Raw genomic sequence first — 18,808 nt, forward strand, 5'->3', positions numbered from 1 at the left:
GAGCATATTTTATCTGAGGTTTCTACAAGCTAAACCATTGAGAAGAAGAAAATATTAGTCATTTTAGAAGAACTGCAACTTAAAATAAAACCTTTACTAAGTTTCAAGCAACATAAAAATTGTTCAGACAAACAAACAAAACAACACCAAAAGAAACAGCAGCAACAATAAAAAAAAAAAAATCAGGTTTATTTTTGTTTTTAAAAGAGAATATTTTAAAAGTACAATCAAGACTATAGAGGGCTTTTAAGAAATTTTATTGAAAACAAACTTCTTGGTGAATTAAGTAAGAGTTGTTTTAGTATGCAGAGTCTCAATTTCTTTAAAAAAATAGTAAATAAATGATTTGAAGAAAGTACACTTATCTAAACAATATGACTTGTACTTCCAAAGCAAGATTATAAATCTGATGTATTTGGCCTATTATATAGTTATTTTAGAAGACAAAACAATAAACTAGTAGACTTGAGACTCATTCTCTTAGGAAAAGTAGATATACGCTTTATTTAAAATATATGTACTTTCTCTAGAAAAGAAAACAAACAAACAAAAAAAAACAAAAACAAAAACAAAAAAAAGCTTGTTCATCAATTTTACATGTTTTACAACTTTTATTCCCAGAAGCTACTCTCATGCTATAGATGAAAATGTGAAAGAAGCATATTGCATAGTCTCTGAACTCAATGATCCATTAAATAAGTGCTTTTAATCTCTTGATAGTGGGAAAGAATATAAACTTTGATGACGTGTTTCAGTCTCAAGCCCAGCATGTTTCTGCCTTGCTTCAGAAACAGAGGTGGTCACCCAGAAAGCCATCTCTCCAAAAGAATTATAGCGGGGGCAAGATGCTTTCCATCTCACTGCAGCATTTTGTTGAAAAAGGAAGAGCAGCAACTACATTCACTCATAATCCCAACAAGCGGCTCACCTGGAAAAGGAAGCCAGAACATCACTTAATTCCTGAATGTGGTTATCAACCAGTCTGATCCAGTGAAAACATAGATGTGAGATGGGGAATGATCGGAATCTTTGTGATAATTTTTACTTTATTTTGATGAAATTAAAAAAATAATAATAAAATCCAGTAAAAGAAAAATGTTTGTTTCTCATCCAAAAGTCATGTTTCAGAGGAGCAGTTTTCAATGGCAAAAGAGTCTAGTCTTTGTTTGTGTGGCAGCTTGACAGGAAACACTCACAACCTAGTTTTACAAATCCTGCTAAAAGCCACTTGGCAGATATTAATCTGCTTAAAAATGTGAACTCTTATACTAAATTACCCAGAAAATTATTCTGGTTCAGATGTTATTTCTATAAAGTTAAAAAGTTTGCTTTTTATCTAAGCAAAAGCTTAGGTTTCACAGAACTTAAGCAGCTACTTACCAATGGGATCATCATCAGGCGTTTTTGGATAAATTCTTTAATTTTCTGCATGTAGTCTGATACTTCAGGCATCAGGAATGAATATTTCTCATGGCTTCTTCTTCCCTCATTCCACCCTAGTCAGAACAGACGTCCTGATGCTCCTTAGCTATTCACAATAAAAGGACTTGAGCACCCAGGTTGGTCAGGAAGATTTTTCCTCTGTGTACTCTGATCCATTTTGCAGGAGTTTCTGCAAATCCCCACCATCTCAAACTGCACAAGGGAAGGGAGTGAAGCATGATTACTGCCCTGTGGCCCAGCCCTCCCACCTTCCCCCTTCTTCCCCCCCCTCAAAAAAAAAAAAAGCAGAAGAAAGTGGTTGGGATTTTTCCAGCACTGCCATTATATACTAACTTTAGCCTTTCCCTCTTCACCTTCCAAAAGAAGTGCTGAATTTTCCTCTGAAAATGCCATTTACTACATGGAGCTTTGAACGAAAGGGAGGTTGTAAAGAGCGGGTTTTGCAGACCTGCAAGCCAGGTACCACAAAATGCTCTTGTTCAACCTCCCAGCGCTCATTGGCTGTCTTACCAGACGGAAAGTATATATAGGGGAAACTCCTGTGGAATTCTGTCCAAAAGGATCACAGTCAGAAACTTCTGCAAATCTTACTTGGACATATGCTAGGAGAAAAGAGAGGAGGAGTAGGAGGAAGGGAATGACCTTGGAGAGGCAAAGTCATAGGGAGACACAGAGAGAGAGAGCATTGCAGGTATAAAGAAAAAGGAGAACAAATCAAAAAATAGTTCCAAAAATTATATAGAAATTTACGGTTGCTAGATTTTCCTTTTATGAACAATAGAGTGAATTTGTGGATCTGTTTTCCTCTACTGTCACAAAGCACTGTGAAATGCATTCCCAAGGTATAAACTGCATAGTGTATAGCAAGGGATAGGAATCACGTATGCCTACATATACAAACAAGTACAGACAGCTGTATGTTGCTGGTGGTTTTGTGCAAAGCTAGGCTTAAAGCACAAGCCATAAAGTCAACAGATATATTACACTGTACTTGGAGAAATGTGGCTTCTAGGCTGAGTTGGGTTGCTGTACAGAGGCTGGGAGTACAAGGGGCTGTCTACTTTATCTGGGCAAAACAGTAGTGGCAGCAAGAGCTGAGGGACCACATGATGGTCTATCAGAGAGCACTGTTACCTGTTTTCAGACAGAGGCATAGCCAAAGGATGACTTGCCTTTATCCTTTAGCTGAAGTGGCAGAGGCCTCTGCATTTCACATGAAAAATGAAAATGGTCCCAGGAAATGTCAATTTTCTTTAAAAAAAAAAAAAAATCATTTGGGAGTATAATGAAAAATAAATAAATAAAAAATATAGAAGAAACAAGGTTTCCAGTTAGTTCCACAATAAATCTTGTTGTTAATCAATATGGGAAACAACATGCATTCACATATTGGAATATTTAGATATTATTTTGCTTGTTAAAAAAAATAAAAAAGAAAAACCCTAGGCAATTTTATTAAACTAGAAGCACTGATTTGCTAAATGAAAGGTAAGATTGCAAAGCCAGCTGCTCAGAATAAGGAAAAGCTGTAATGAAGATTACCAGTTCTCCCTTTGTACATCTGCCTTGGAATTAATTACATAATCATACAGCATTTTTTCACAAAACACACAGCATTTTTTCACAAAAAAAAACATACAGCATTTTTTCACAAAACTCCTGCCTTATTCAGTGCACAGAATAAATGGAGTTCACTGAATGGGTAACTTCATTATTTCAAATATGGGGAGCTTTCAATAATCTAGTGATTAATTACAAATACTTAAAAATTGGTTTGGTTTGCATACAAATTGATCCTGAATTAGGCAATGGTCATGTCCATGATGAAAACACTCCAGTTAAATGACACATAGAGGAAGCTTAATTGATACTTTATGGTTTCTCAGCAGATGTCTGCATTCAGATGGAATTACTGTAAAAGAATTTTCTAGAAAGATGTAGGTACTGTATCTGAATAAATCATTTGCATTTGCTAAAATGAAGTTATATGCAGTGGGAGGTGCTGGTTACATCAGAAAGCCATAAACATAATTTTATTCTTGTATCTCTTTTTCATATTGTACATTAATATGCATCCAGAATGGGACTGATTCCCTATACATCGTGCAGCTTCATGCTGAAGCAACTCTCTTAATTTCAGTCATTTAACCACCTAACTGCTCATTATACTGGTAAAATCCTGTCTATATACAGATATTCTGTATTTAATGCCCCAGTATTTCTTTTTATAGAGAAAATAAAAGCATAAGAGAGTTTCATAATGTTAAGGATTTATTAAGTTAAAAATGGGGCATAGCTGAAACAAATGGTTTAGCATTGCCCTGGAAGGAAGGAAAAAAAAAAAAAAAAAAAAAAAAAAAAAAAAAAGCAGAAGAGTAAAATTTACGTGTGGGTTCTAATAAGACTGTGAGCTCTAGTTCATTTTCCCTATCTTTCAGTCTTATTGTAAGTGTGTATGCATTTACCTATATGTCCTTGCAATGCATTCTCTCCTTGTAACCTTATTTTCTCCATGTACTAAAGCCTATGTGAGGTTCTGAAGAACATTATGCAGAAAAATAAATGTAGAATGGATATCAGCATTTGAAATAAAATGATGCCAGTGGTTTTTATCCTTTCTGCAATTTGATCCAAATGCTGTGACTTAGGTTACTGTGGTTAAGATTAATGGGTAAATTATTTTCTCACAAAAACATTGCTTTTCTCCACTTAATTACCAGATGTTAAAACAAACAAACAAACAAAACAAAAAACAAAAACAAAAACAAACAAAAACAAAACAAAAACAAAACAAAACAAACAAACAAAAAAAAAAAAAAACAACAGAGGAACAAGCAGTTATTCTTCTGTGTACTCATCTGTGCCCTTTAGCTAATTACAGGCAAATTCAAAGTGATTTCACATAGCTTTTGCTGCTATGTTGCAGAATCCTTAAGGTTAACAAATTCTGATCTGTATCTATAATAGAACCTGGTGTGATGTCATACTCTGACAGTCAGTGTTTTAGCTATGTGTTTAAACAGGTACTTAGTCAAACATGTAAAATCTACAATGTTTTACAGAATTTCTTACTCTTTGATTATTATTAATTTTTTTTGGTGCATGGCTGGGAACAGAAGAAAGAGACAAAGTCCAAGATGATATAATGGACTATATAATACAGACCACCTTCATTATGGCAAGCCCATAATTTTCAAGTATTTACAGAAGTAAACATACTACATGAAAGAACTGTAACGTTCCAAATGCATGTATTTGGAAACATCTAAACTTCTAAACAGGGGAACTCCAATTAAATGGTATAGCCTATGTTTTAACATCTCTACACTCTTGGAGCAGCACAAGTGAGTCATGACAAGGTTAAATGCCCTGTTTACTTTGCAGAAATGTGGAAGATTCACAAAGCTGAAGACAGGGGAGATTTAGACTACTGACATTTTAAGGGGGGATTAGATCCATCTATTAAGGTATAAAAAGGAGAGCCTGAAGACACTCAGTTGATTCCTCTCGTAGTTTTGAGTAAACATTTGATTTCAGTTTCAGATTGTCATCTATCTTGCATTTGCTAGTATTTGGGCAAAGTATTTTAAGCAAGCATTTTGTATTGGATATGTTTCTACCTCCAGACAAGCAGAGACGTAATCAGTATGTTAAAGCCTTTGAATTGAATTAGTGAGCCAAGCACTCTCACTAATGTATTTTTATTCATACTTCCTGTTGTGAATCCAAACCAAAAATTATGACTTTGTATGCAAGTTATGACTTTACGGCTATGAATATCTAGAACTGCAATTCTTGCATAAACTACAGTTGTAAGATTTAGCAGGTAGGACACTGTTTTTAAGTCTCTGGAGCCTTCATTTCAGTCTTTATGAAAGTATCACAACAATGTTAAAATCCAGAAGGTATTATCAATTCTAATTGTATTTTACTTTATTAATTGAAATTATTATTACAATTATTTGATTGAAGTTAATACTGTATATATGCTATTACAATTGTAGCTTTATTGAAGTTGTGATTAGGTTTACACATGCTAATAGTTCCTCATTTTTCATAATTTTATCCAGCAGCCTTCCTACAGTTATTCATAACTATGCCAGAAATATTACATTATGATGTTTACATTACATATTACATTATAAAACATTATGATGTAGGATTATTTATTTGTAATAGTAATCCATGTGTATATCTACAACAAGTCACATTGTGTACTGTACTTAGAGCTGTAGGAAATAACAGTCAGTGCCTAGAACATGTCACTCATACATTGTGTACTTTTCTGCTTAGCTTTGGACTAACTCTAGTCCATCCATTCCATGGATGGAGTTGCTAGCAGAAATAAGACTGCTGTACCTCTTCAGGTATAGTGTAATCCAGAATGAATCCTGTTTCACACTCCAACATCTTTCCATAATATGAACTGAAGTGGAATAAGTTAATATGATCAAGGGAACATCTAGCCATTTAAAGTCCAATATAAAACAGGAAATTAAGTCAATATGAATTATCACTCTTACTATATCCCGAAGTTGTATAAAAATGCTAAAGAGAGTATGATTTCCATCAAAAGAATGGAAATCATCCACCTGCACTTAAAGTTGATCACATATTCAGAGATCCTATCAAACTTTATTTTTTTTTTCCAAATGTGAAAATAAAGAAGTTGAGAATTTTTTTTTTCTTGGGAGTTTCCTAGTTTTCCTGCTGAAAGACAATAAGAACAAAAATAAATAAATAAATAAATAAATAAATAAATAAATAAATAAAAGATAGCTTGTCAATGTAAAAATCAACAAATAAGCATTGATGAGCAACACAATTATTTTTCATAAAATAATTTTTCATTTTGTTTTTGTCCTTCATAAATAAGGGCACAGGTATAGATTCACAGACACTGTCCATAACTTCATGAAGGAACAGCTTACTACTTCATGCAAGGCTAGTGTTTATGCCAAATTTACTGTACTGACTGGAAATGTATATATATATTACTTCTGTATAGTTTCTTCTGTTTTCAATACTTGGCTGGTACTATCTGTTAAATTGTTAACAGATTAATTGCTGTAAATTGCTGATTAATTAAAAGTTGCATTTCTGCTACTAATGCATTGAAGAATCTGTTCCCAGTCATGTCACATAAGATTTTTCCTATTGCTTCTTCAACTACTTATTTAAAATTTTATTTTATTTTATTTTATTTTATTTTATTTTATTTTATTTTATTTTATTTTGTTTTGTTTCGTTTCGTTTCGTTTCGTTTCGTTTCGTTTCGTTTCGTTTCGTTTCGTTTTGATTGAATTATTGTCATTTGCATATTGTCATTTGGTTGGATTCTGGTTGCCTCCCACTGAGGCTAGAACCTCTCCTATTCTAGGGGTCCAGGGTGGACCCTGACCTGTATGGTTTATTAATTGGCCAGATAAACAAAGAGAGGCGGAAACTTGTCAAGGGTGATAACTGAGGACATCCACTAGGGCAGCACTGGAAACATTTGTTATACTGAATTCCAACATCACACTGATGAACCTCTGTCCATGCTGTTGAAAATTCAGAGGCATATGAGCTGGTGGAACAGAAACTAAGCATATTACCTGAACACCTCTTCCTTGACCAGTGTTTCTCAGTCTTTTTGTTTGTTTGTTTTAGTCAGAAAAATGTTCTTTAAGACTTAAATAGCAGACATTTATTTATTCTTCTTCAAGTAATACTTTCAGGTTTGTCTTGGTCTTACAAAACATAAAGAAATAAGCTAAATAATTCTTCCAGGTTATCATATACCCATGCTTTGAAAGGCCAGATAAAGGCCAAGGGTTAAGAAACAATTCCAGCACGTCTTTAACAGATTACAACTACTGGCTGACAATAAAGCTCTATTATTCTATTGTATCTAATGTTATAATATTATATCTAATATTACATCTAATTACCCATTCTTGTTACCACCACACAGAGCTCCTAAAATGTACCGTACTCCTCTAAAGTTTAACTTAGTGTTCTCTTTTCCTTTTACTTTTCTTCCCCTTAATCTGAAGAAATACTACAGTCATTACTAACTTTCTAAACTGATATGCCTCATATTTCAAATGCATTGTTACTGAAGCTTAAATACTGATGTTATTTAACTGGCTTTCTTGGACCAGGCATAAGAAATATAAACCCATTTTTCTTCTTGCTTTATTATTTAGTCCAGAACATCAAATACGCTTCTGTCAGTCTACATGGATGCAGTGGAAGGAGATTAAAAAAATAAGACTTTCCATGCATACTACTACTTGTGAAAACAAAACCCTCCACTGACTGTCTTCTGTTGCAAAATGGTTATTATAAAACATGCCATTAGCCTGGAAAATGTGTCATCTGTTTTTTTTTTTCTTTAACCTCATTGTAGAGTAATTGTTACAATTCTCTTCCAAATGAAGATTTTCCTTATCCCATTTGACTGACTAAGATTAAATGTCAGTGCAAAGGCACCTAAATAAAACAGAAGAACAGGTATTTCTATCTATTCCTATTGCTGTCAATGGAGTTTAACATCAGATTGATAAGAGAGGAAAGTGATATGCATACTTCTATCAAGGAACTGTAAGTTGGCATTAAAGCAAAGCCAAATACATGTGTTAAACTCATAAACAGCTTACATACTGGGTAGATTTTGATCCCTGTAAACTTCTCCTAAAATGCTAAAAGGGCTGATAAAAGAGATCAGTCCATAAATTGTTGGATAATATTATTGGTACCGTGAATAACCCTGCCCTTGACCCAGCAAAGTAATACTTCCATTTGATATAGCAACATATTTAACATAAGGTTTATATTCTGCTGCCTTTTGACTTCAGAAAGCAAGGAGAGCAGAATGTTACCATGAGATTGTAAACAACATGGTAATAAAACGTTTTTACTTTTTAAAGTTGTCTTGAACTAAAATTTCTCAGAATTATAAAAAAGGATTTTATTTATTTATTTCTTTTAAGTGCACCTCCCCCTTCTATTCACCATGTGCATTTACATTCTTGTAAAATACTACACTAAGTAAGCACATTGCTCTCAGGATTTTAAAATTATGTTGTCTTGTTTGGAGAAAAATGATTCCATGCTTTATAGGTCACCCTGTTTTTTCTATCTAAACTAGAAAGAGGTCCAGATATACAGTCTCACACAGACAGTGACATTTACCCTATAGCTAAACTTGTTAAATGAGTTCATAAAAGTGTGAATGATGACATCAGTGGGAAGCAGAATGTATTTCCATTTTCTGCTGTCTTGTCATTCTTAGCAAACTAAACATTTCCTGCTTAGTTTTGAGGGTCAGCCTGTAGATTTCCAATATAGTCTAAATAGTGTTTGCTCTGTAGATGAATACAATCGGCTGCTTTGCATTCACTTTATTTCTTTATTTTTTATTATTATTTTTTTTTGCTTGACAGTTATAAACTGAGGTAATTATAGTACACTATTCAGACATAAAACATGGTTTCATTTCAAGTCTTAAATAGTATTTGGACTGCAAGATTCCCTAATGTGTAGGCACTGAGTGACTCATTCAAAACTGAATAGATTTTAAAATAAAACTAAAAATTCATTTTATGAGACTATCTTAATAGAAAATCAGTCGGAAAAAAATAATTTGTGCCACAGAAAGGGTTCTACCAATCCAAAAAATGAATTCATTTCCTCAGTGCTTCCAAATGTCAGTAAAGGTTGGATTTAGTTTAAAGAATTGTTAAATGATTCATGTATATTTAAAAAAAATCCTATTTGGCAATTCTGCATTTATTTTCCTGAAGAATTTACCATAATTTTGCACAAAAATTATCTTGCTTCTTGAGAATTATTTTGTTTGCCTTGTTTTGGGGCTCCAGTCCTTGTGACATCAGAACCAATGACCATATGAACTCTTTTGCTCTAAAGTCGCTTATGATGGCAGAGGGTGACTAATCAGCAGAAATGGATTATCTCCTTAGCAACAGAAGTTCAACTTTAATGGAAATATCCAGGGAGATGGTGATAGAGAAACAGACAAAATGAAATTATCTCTGACTTAATGGCATTTTAACAGGTACTAAGGAGTACAGAACAGCTCCAGTATGCCTAGGCAGGAAGCCCAGAGCTTTGAAAATATGCATCTCTTCTCAGTAATGCAAACATAGAGGTTTTGTCTTTAGCATCCCACAGGGCACCATCCCACAGGGCTCCAGATTGCTTGCACTCCTCATATTCAAAACACTTAAAATCTTGGATTTAGTTTGCTTAACTGAACCAGTAAACAGTGAAATAGTTAATTGGGATACTCAAGCACAGTGACAAATTTCTTTCCTTTAGAAGAACGAAACTTTCTGCAGTATGGATTTGTCATTGTGGAGGACTGCAAAGGACTTCTGCAAGAAACAAGGATGTTTGCAGACTCTTCTGTTTTAAGTGCAAGGCACATTTCTTTATCTTCTCTGATATCATATATGTAGGTAGGTGTGTGTGCATATCTTGTTCAAAGAAAAATTCAGTAAACTTTATACACTGGAAAGGAGTAAAAAAAATAATAATACATCCATCATATCTCTTCATATAGTACTGGGAAACATTCATATACTACAATGACAAATGCAGTAAGGAATCAGAATAGGAGATAAAGAGGTATCAGACATTACCACCTGACAAGTTTACTTGTTCTGAATGACCTCAAAATACAATGTACTTAGAACCATGTGGGAAAAGAATAGCAGATTGTATTGGCACTTAGGTGGGAGAAGGCTGAGTCATGCAAAGTGTTACATAGCCTGCATTTTCTTTCTTTTTATAGAGCAAGAACAAAGGACAATGTTTTTGGCTTGTATGTCTTAATAGACAGCAGCTCATGGGCTTCCCGCCAAAGGGGTTAAGTGCTGTTGTTTGGCCCTCAGTTTCAAAAACAGAAATGGCCATTTTTGAATAGTAGATTTTTCTAGGCTAAAGAAAGAGCAGTCAGCTGAAGGGAGAGAAGCAATAGAGAATAAAACAGGGAAGCAACAGCTGAGATACAATCTTTCTTTTAGTTAGTTGAGCATTTAATTTGAGGTATTACTTTATTTCTTATTTTTTTAAAACTTTTAATTCTCAGAGGGATTTCTTTGGAAGATGATTTTCAAAAGAAGGTATTATTCAGCTACTGTACACACTTAGATGTATTTGCCACTGAGCTTTTGAAGGATTTCTAGCAGCATATTTTGGAAAAAAAAAAAAAAAAAAAACACGTTACCAATTGTTCATGGTAAATATCTAACAGTAAGGTCAAGTGAGCCACAAAGGAGATGGCATTCATCGATTCTTGCTACAGCATGAAGCAAGTTGACCACAAAAAGAATACTATATTTAAGGATTTAGTCATATTTTCTGTAGCAATAGTGTACTTTTATGTGTGCTAAAGAATGGAAATGAATTTTAATGCTTATCAGGCATTTAGGCTATCTTACTTGAAACCAGATTTGGCAATTCCTCCTGCAGCTGTTGCAAACAAGTCCAGCCAATCATCAGTACTTGTGTGCTTCATTCATCCCTCTGTAAGAGAAATAGAGAAGCAATAGACTCAGAACATTTGGAGATTCAGTTTTAACAAAGTAGATGATTTTCTTTGCAGAGCCAAGTCTTTCAGTTTGTTGTTGGGGTTGTATAATAATTTCACCAGCGGAATTGGATTGAGATTACTGCCTTCACAACTGCAGAAAGCAAAACAAAACTGTTTTCCAAGCTTCTAACAACCTCTGAGCTTCACCAATGTGTTTTAATGGGGAAAAAGTGTCTGCACAGCCCATCTTGAGTTTTGCAACCAAAGCTATCAAAATCACAACTGTATGTTTTTGTCCCACCACCACCTGGTGGCATGTTGTTAACTTAAAGTACCACATCAGGTAACAGTATATACTATACTATATAACTATTTCTTATAACCAATATGCTAGCACTTTGTGGTGTACTCTAAAATACTGTAAAATAGCTAAGGATAAACATTTAAACAATGGTTAAAGTAATGATGATACTAGATTCTTCAGCTTGTGTGTGTGCGTGTGCATGTTTGTATTAAAGGGTTTCAGTTTACTTTGTGTTTTGTAAAATACATGCAGCAGTAACACTGACTTCCAGTATTCCAGCATTTTGGATCTGCTGCTTGAATTAAACTCATTAAATTGTCATCTGCATCTATATGAAACATGTACAGAAACCTCCCATTCTGATAGACAAATTCTGACATGTTCTTTAGGTGTCAATATTGATGACACAAGCTTCAAGAGATCTTAATTTTGTTTACTACTTGACCTTTATCACTCAGTAGAAATGGCAAGTGCATATGTGAGAGCAAAGTATAATCTGATTCAATTAGTAGCAATTAACGCATCATCTGCATGATATGCCTGGTCATCTGCATGGTACTTTCAAGTATATGGTCTCCTGATAATTCTTTTTTTTGCAGTTATTCAGGTAGACACATTCAGATGCTTAAACATAAGTAAATTTCCAAAGTTAAACTATAATCTATTGTTTAAACATGTTTAGCATAAACTGAAATATTAAGGACATTTTTTTAAATATCAGAATGACGATATGACATATTGTTATTTTTGTCACTTTTATTATTTTCCACAAAATCTGTCTTGTTGATGTTGTTTCGGGGAGAAAGGAGGAAGCTGTCTGTTTTGTTTTGTTTTCTGGAAAATTGTTCCAAAGGCCACATACGTGCTCATCAGGTCCTGGTTATTTGATCAGACAACTCTAGGAAATGGTGCACACATACCAGAAGTGTGTGCAAAGTTTAAAGTTTCTTTTTCTGGTGTAAATCAGGGTCCAGACTGGGTCAATCCAATGTCTTTTATGCATTCTGCTTCACTGGTGGCAATCCTAGTCATATTTTCAAAGCATGTGAAATAGAACATTTTACATAATATTTTCAATAAGTTATCACAGAATCACAGAATCACAGAATTTTCTAGGTTGGAAGAGACCTCAAGATCATCGAGTCCAACCTCTGACTTAATGCTAACAGTCCCCACTAAACCATTTCCTTAAGCTCTACATCTAAACGTCTTTTGAAGACTTCCAGGGATGGTGACTCCACCACTTCCCTGGGCAGCCTGTTCCAGTGCCTCACAACCCTTTCAGTGAAGAACATCTAACCTAACATCTAACCTAACGTAACCTAACATAACCTAACATCCTAACATCTAACCTAAAACTCCCCTGGCTCAACTTAAGCCCATTCCCCCTCGTCCTGTCGCCAGGCACGTGGGAGAACAAACCAACCCCCACCTCACTACAGCCTCCCTTGAGGTACCTATAGAGAGTGATAAGGTCGCCCCTGAGCCTCCTCTTCTCCAGGCTGAACAAGCCCAGCTCCCTCAGCCGCTCCTTGTAGGACTTGTTCTCCAGGCCCCTCACCAGCTTCTTCGCCCTTCTCTGCACCCGCTCAAGCACCTCGATGTCCTTCTTGTAGCAAGGGGCCCAAAACTGAACACAGTACTCGAGGTGCGGCCTCACCAGAGCTGAGTACAGGGGGACGATCACTTCCCTAGCCCTGCTGGTCACACTGTTCCTGATACAAGCCAGGATGCCGTTGGCCTTCTTGGCCACCTGAGCACACTGCTGGCTCATATTCAGCTGACTATCCACCATCACTCCCAGGTCCTTCTCTGCCTGGCAGCTCTCCAACCATTCCTCTCCCAGCCTGTAGCTCTGCTTGGGGTTATTGCGCCCCAGGTGCAGGACCCGGCACTTGGCCTTGTTGAACTTCATGCAGTTGACCTCAGCCCATCGGTGCAGCCTATCCAGATCCTCCTGCAGAGCTTTCCTACCCTCAAGCAGATCGACACACGCACCTAACTTGGTGTCATCTGCAAACTTACTGAGGGTGCACTCAATGCCCTCGTCCAGATCATCAATGAAGATATTAAAGAGGACCGGCCCCAGCACCGAGCCCTGGGTGACTCCACTAGTGACTGGCCTCCAACTGGACTTGGCTCCATTCACCATGACTCTTTGAGCCCGGCTATCCAGCCAGTTTCTAACCCAACGAAGCGTGCGCCAGTCCAAGCCAAGAGCAGCCAGTTTCTTGAGGAGAATGCTGTGGGAGACGGTGTCAAAAGCCTTGCTGAAGTCAAGGTAGACCACATCCACAGCCTTTCCCTCGTCCACCCAGCACGTCACTTTGTCATAGGAGTGAAGATAATGTCTTACAGACTATAGATAGCCATAAGCTGAAAGTTGACTTGCAATTTTCTAATTTATCATTTTTACCATTGAAAGATTGCATGCAGCAATGAGATATTTTAATGCTTCCATTTTACTTTAGATCACACACACACACAAAACAAACAAACAAACAAACAAAAAAGACCATATAGACATCAGGAAGTCTAAGCATTTTAAAGTACATGGGTTATTTGTTTTAGTAAACAAAGGGAACAATAAGGGAATACCTAAATGCAGAAGAAAATTTCAGTAAAGTATTGTGAAAGGAATAAAGAATAAATATATTTTGCCTTCCTCCCTTCCAAGTCCCTTGTTGTTGCACCGGTGGTATTTGCTTGACTTAGAAAAGAGATAAAATACTTAGACAAAAGCCATCCAAAAGACATCAGCATATGCTGTGCTCAGATTACACTATACTGACTGATACACATTTGTTCTCCTCCTGACTCCCCAGTCACCAACGTGCAACCTGCTCTGAACTCTCTGCCGTTGTGCTGCTATGATACTACACTGTCTGTAACATGTCACTGTCTTGCTTGTTTGCAGTAATATGTCAAAGATAAGAGATGAATAAGTACATCTAAATAAACCTCTCAGATACTGTATCATGCTGTCCTAGGGTCCCATTTGTCCATCATTATGTTTCCTCTTATTCCCAGAACAGAAAAGAGCTTGGACACTTGCTATCTGACAAATGCAATGGAAAAAGGTACAATTCTGAGCAGTCAGACCAAACCCTTACACACTGACTGACAGAAATTATTTTATTAAAGAAAGCTAGTATTAAATTTTAATGCCTCGATGTCCCCAGTATCATCTTCCTGCTTTCCATCACACTGGCTCTGCTACTCTGCCTGCAGAAGCCTTGCTTCAGAAAGATCCCGGGGCTGGAAGTTCCTTCACTGGAAAAAGGACTGTCTTTCTAAATGATGATTATGTTTCTCTAAATGCATTATCGTACTTCTGATAAGGTTATCATTTCCTTCAAGTTGGTAAGCCAATCTGCAGGGCTGACTCTGTAGCTGTTATAATGTAGCATAACTCTTCTAAAATCAACTGATTATTTTTATATTGAGTTACCCTGGCTGAGAACCTAATTCATATGTGGAGTGTGTTAATTGCTCTTCTCATATTCTCGTATTCATATCTCCTTTAATAATTCTATATAATGACCAACCTTCTCTTCTCCTCTTCTCTTCTTGATTTTCAACAACTATTTATTTGTTTATTTATTTATTTTTAACTCCCTTTGTGGGTAAGACTTGCTGGTTGGCCTGGGACTTCTTTTACCTTAGGCTCACAAAATCTGAAATCTGCACCAGCTGCTTAGAAATGTGAACGCTTGGTACAGGTCTAGGCATAAATCATTCCTATCTGCAAACCCTGTCTTTGGGGTTGTGGTTCAGCTCTCTCATTTTTTTTTATTCTGACTTAAGAAAAATTAAAATGCTTTCTGTAAGAGGAAAGGAAGAAAGAGGTATGTTGCAGCCCTTTTGTAGAAAAAAAATAATTCTTAATTATCAGGAAATCCAAGTAGCTTTACATTATTTATTTATTTATTTATTTATTTTAGTAGAGGATCTTACAAAGAGGCATTCTGTGAAGGGAGGAGAGGTATTCCTTTTACTTTTTGCCTAACTTGTAGGTCTCATTGGGATATTTCAGAGCTGGAGACTAAGGGAAGAATTCTGTTTGAAGTCGCTAAGGGCTTTACTGCTCTAAAACATAGGCCAAGAAAAGCTGTATGTCTTAGTAACACATTAAAGACCTTTAAAATCAGAATGTTATTTAACCTTGGAGTAAAATTTCTGAGATGAAGAGTGAGCTCTTTAAAAACTCTCCGGGAAAAGGGGATTTGAGACAATGTAGGAGAGGCAGATGGCCATTTTCTCCTTTTTTCCATTCTGACTGAAATTAAGGTGCCTTAAAATGTGAAAAGCTCCTCTTGCATCACTTGCCAATAAAGGGTCAAATCCTTTTTCTGTCTCCAACCTGGGACCCATCACAGAGACAGTACCTTGATAGTGAAGAAAATCCCATTTGCTGAGAACTGGGGGAGAAACTACAGAATTGTTCTTCCCTCCCTGATGGCATCAGCAGCCCATGAGGAGCCTGGCTGAAGTGGTCCATCTTCCCATTATGCTTCTGTCCTCTCTGGGAGGCCAGGACCACCAAACCTGGCAGGAGGAGAAAAGCTTGCAGCAAGGACTACAGGCAGAGCAGGCTACTGGATGAGGGTGGGGAGAGTATCAGGAAAAAATAGGTTTTGTAAATGAGCTTAAATGTGAACTAGAAATTAGGATAATAAAGGGCTTAATTCAAGTCTAGCAATGAGTCCAGTACAGACAGCAATGATTTAAATTTGTTAAGACTAGATTTGTTAGCATTTGCAGCTGTGAATACTTTTTATTTCTCCATCTTTAGTCAGGCAGTCCTTGCCATATATTTCATTATGCATTAAAGTCTTTCACATTTATTTTTTTTCCTGTAGGCAACTTGTTCTGTTTTTGTTTTTTTTTTTTTTTTTTTTTTTTGGTGTGGTTGTTTCACTGACAGGAGCAGCATCAGTGTTTTCTGAGGTTTCTAGGTATTCCCAGGTTAACCTGTCACTATACAAGATAGAGTACTGGTGTTGTTTCTGTATCTCATATCTAGTTCCCATCCCTTTGGAAATGCTCACCAGTCTTTCTGAGGTATCATTGCAATTCATTAAAATGCTTCTGAAAAGTATGTTTGTTTTTTTTTTGTTTGTTTGTTTGTTTGTTTGTTTTTTTAATCCAGGAAAGGAAATGCCTATATCAAATTAAAAAGCCTTAAAAAGCGTTTCTCAGGGAATGTCTGCCTACAAAACATTTATACTACTTTTCTCATTGTGAAATGTCTTACTCAGCTGATGGCTACATCTTACTCAGCTTATAGCTACAGTAGTAGTGCTGGGAGACATGACACAGGGCTTTCTGATGAACTTGATCATTTTTCCTTTTTTTTCCTGTTTTTATTAGAGAAGGTGCAGGGTCAGATTTCCAAAAGCATTTAGTTTTGTTCTATCTCTGTGACTACCAGCTTGAGAGGAAGAAAAATTTAGACAACATAAAAGATGCTTGAGGATCTTACTTTAAGGCATTTAAGATTGGAAATGGTTTATGGTGAGTTCACACAGTGAGTAGCACAATAGAGATAATTGAGACCTCCAGCTGCTATTGTATTATAAACAATAATTTATTTAGCAAATGAATTTAGTTTCTTCCATGGACTACAGATGTTTCTTGTGCAGAGATGGGGATCATAATGAGACTATTGATCCATTGTTCCCTGTTCCCTCTATGTTAGGGAAAACTATATTTCCCTATAGTTTTAGGGAAAGCTACATAAGGATTTCTAGTGTGGGAGCAAACTTCTTTCAACAGTGTCTCTCTCCTATAATATTGACTAGGAGACATCATTTAAATGGCATTACAGACTCCTTAATAACTCCGTTTCTTCACCTCCAGTGCATATGTATTGTGGACACAGGTGTGATAATTACAATTATTATTTTTTTATTATTATAAGCAAAGAAGGGAGCCTCCTGTTTAAATTTTCTGTAATGTGACTCTGCTGAGTAAACTCATAGAAACTCTGCTATTTATACTGCTGAGAGAGGGTATTAACAGTTTGAAAATAATGCGATGGTGAAAAACCTAAAACTTAAGATGAGTAAAAACTAAATTAAAAAAAAAATAATAGTAATCCATCAGGTAGCACACAGCACAGTCTACTGATGTTATCAAGTAGTGTGGATCAGTAGGACAAAGCAGTTGGTGTTAGGGATCTGATTCCCACACTGTGCATGGCTCAGGATATATTTCCCTCAAAACAACTCTGGACCAGTTGCATGGACTGAATGCCTACTTGCAACTGTAGTGTACTTAGTCTGGTCCTAAATTCCAGCTTAGTCTCATTCAAAAGGAACCCAGTTCATGTGCCTTGAGACCTGTCCATGATGAAAACCAAAACACAGTAGGGGAATACTACTAGTATTAACAGTCTAATAGTAGAATCTCAGCAAACTCAGAAATCGGGTATCATAAAAGCTTGTTGCTTTGATAATAAACATTCTCTTCCCATGGCTGCTGTGTTGGACAGGAGCAACGGTGATGAGTCACTCAGGAAGGAGACACAGTAGGGGAAAATAGAGATTTTCTAAGATTGGCAGATGATCCAAATTAAAACCCTAAGGTAGGTGGCACCTACTTAGGTAGTATCAGACCTGAGTAGACTCAATTTACAATATGCAAGCTGCAGTGTTAATTAGTATTTTAATATTATTCTGTGGTGTTTATATGGCAAAGTTTGAGAAGGGGGGCTGCAGGAATGACTTATATGGGAGGATGTTAGGGGCTGCCCTGTGCTAGACACAGACAATTCTAGCTGGATCTGCAACTGACTCAATTTTAATGGCCAGTAATTTTTTGTTGTTGTTTTATATTTTTTTTCCCCTGAGATAAGTCTGTTTTTCCCATGATAGTAACTGGGAAATGATATCCCTTATCTTTATTTCAATTCATGAGCTTTCTCATCCAATTTTCTCTCCTTGCCCCATTGAGGTAGCCGGAGAGAGAGGGTCTGCATGAGCATTTGACTGCCAAGGCTATCTCGTTATATCTATAGTGGTTCTGACTCACCTGCAATGGGAAAAGTACAGGGAAAAAAAGAAGGAAGGAAGGAAGGAAGGAAGGAAGGAAGGAAGGAAGGAAGGAAGGAAGGAAGGAAGGAAGGAAGGAAGGAAGGAAGGAAGGAAGGAAGGAAGGAAGGAAGGAAGGAAGGAAGGAAGGAAGGAAGGAAGGAAGGAAGGAAGGAAGGAAAAATGTAGCTCTCTGCTACAAAAGGTTTATGTTTAAAGACAGTGAAAGTTAGATAAATATGCAAAAATTATTACTTTAGTCAATAGACAGTCATGGTAGAAGGGTTTTTTCTCTTTCATTCAGGCGTTTGAAAACTATGAAGTGATATAGACTGAAGCTACATGCACACCTCCTGGGGCAGCAGCCAGGAAGGAAACCTATTGGCATAGTTATGTAGTCACATAGCTTAAGTATGAAGTCATATGTTGTGTTAACCTTCGCTATGGAGGGAAGAAGCTGGTTCCCTTGGCAGGGACTCTTGATTT

The 18,808-nt window shown here is 36.3% G+C and overlaps 1 long non-coding RNA gene across 1 annotated transcript; it reads right to left on the reverse strand.

Annotated features, from left to right (window-relative positions):
- Window positions 1-605: 605 nt before the first annotated feature.
- On the reverse strand, window positions 606-11,227 carry LOC311430907. Its single transcript, XR_014689109.1, has 3 exons — window positions 10,893-11,227; window positions 1,381-1,635; window positions 606-928 (listed from the first exon to the last, which is right to left on the reverse strand). It is a non-coding gene; the product is annotated as an uncharacterized lncRNA (long non-coding RNA).
- Window positions 11,228-18,808: the final 7,581 nt, after the last annotated feature.

Source organism: Aythya ferina (genome assembly GCF_964211825.1).
Source record: "Aythya ferina genome assembly, chromosome: 2".
In the NCBI taxonomy this organism is placed as follows: domain Eukaryota; kingdom Metazoa; phylum Chordata; class Aves; order Anseriformes; family Anatidae; genus Aythya; species Aythya ferina.